General features: G+C 32.3%; 1 non-coding gene across 1 annotated transcript; it reads left to right on the forward strand.

Moving 5' to 3' along the window:
• The first annotated feature begins 255 nt into the window (after positions 1–255).
• Positions 256–362, forward strand: LOC115939665 (U6 spliceosomal RNA). Its single transcript, XR_004074442.1, has one exon. It is a non-coding gene; the product is annotated as a U6 spliceosomal RNA (small nuclear RNA).
• The last annotated feature ends 901 nt before the right edge of the window (positions 363–1,263 follow it).

A 1,263-nucleotide genomic window follows, 5' to 3' on the forward strand; every position in this document is an offset into this window, starting at 1 on the left:
TGGTCATATAACTAAATTTAGTGTTCAGTGGAAGCTGAATTTCAGTAATTATTATCATTATATAACTAAAACATTGTCAATTGACTTTTCAAAATTCTCAGGTCATGTTTGAGGCATACAGATACTGTCATTAACATACACAGTATGTTCTGAGCAATGAAATATTTTTAACGTTGAAAGTGTGTGTTGTCTTAAAAAGATGTTAAGAATTTTGTGTATCTTTTTATTCACTTATGTTATAAATAAACAAGTCTAGTGCTCGCTTCCGCAGCACATATACTAAAATTGGAACGATACAGAGAAGATTAGCATGGCCCCTGTGCAAGGATGACATGCAAATTCGTGAAGTGTTCCATATTTTTCACGTACTGCATGGAGCACTGGGTGTTATATGAAAACAATGGATCGTGGATCACTACATCAAAAACTAATGATGTATTGTATGGTGACTAACATAACATAATAAAATTTTTTAAAAAAAGTTACATAAGTATCATGCAACATAGTTTGAGGCTTATCGCAACGTATGCAAATTAACTGATTCAAAGATATGCATTAAGCTCTAACTAAATGCTAAGTAAGAACTGTGACAGGCAATGAGAACCAAATAAATAAATAGTCACAAGCTCTAGGAAAACAGCTGACATGAATTTGTACATTAATGCCATAACTTAAGAAACTACAGGTATGGAATTGAGGCTAAATAAGCTGGAGAAATCTCCAGAGAGGTAGGTCGGGGCCAGGCTGGGAGGGGCACTGTGGCCTATTTGTGGTATTTAGAAAGCAGTGGAGGGCCGCTATTGGATCTCAAGCAGAAGGGACATGAAATAATTTGGTTTTAGTATTTATTGATTACATTTCCTAACATGTGTCCATTAAATCAATGGTGAAAAATAATAACGGCTAAATTCTGGATATAGTTTTCATAATAGCTCAGAGAAAACAAATGTGATTTTTTGTGGAAAAAGATTTACTTTACCAAAAAATTTTTTGGTTAAAAAATACGATTTGATTTGCAGAAATCTGATTTCAAATAACATCTCTAAGAAGGAATCTTCTGGTTTTATTAGGAGGAAAGGAGACCACTAAAAAAATGGTGCCACGAACAGCTCCCCCCCCAAAAAAAGTCTATAATTGTTTAATTTTGTCAATTAAAAGAGTAAATTACATTATGTTATTCAAAATTATATTTAAAAAATTATTTTCTCAGTTCTGCATCAACATCATATTTATTTATTTATTTCCATATTTATTCATCAGGCA

Source organism: Leptonychotes weddellii, unplaced genomic scaffold (genome assembly GCF_054177405.1).
Source record: "Leptonychotes weddellii isolate Sample4059 unplaced genomic scaffold, ASM5417740v2 HiC_scaffold_3908, whole genome shotgun sequence".
Lineage (NCBI taxonomy): Eukaryota > Metazoa > Chordata > Mammalia > Carnivora > Phocidae > Leptonychotes > Leptonychotes weddellii.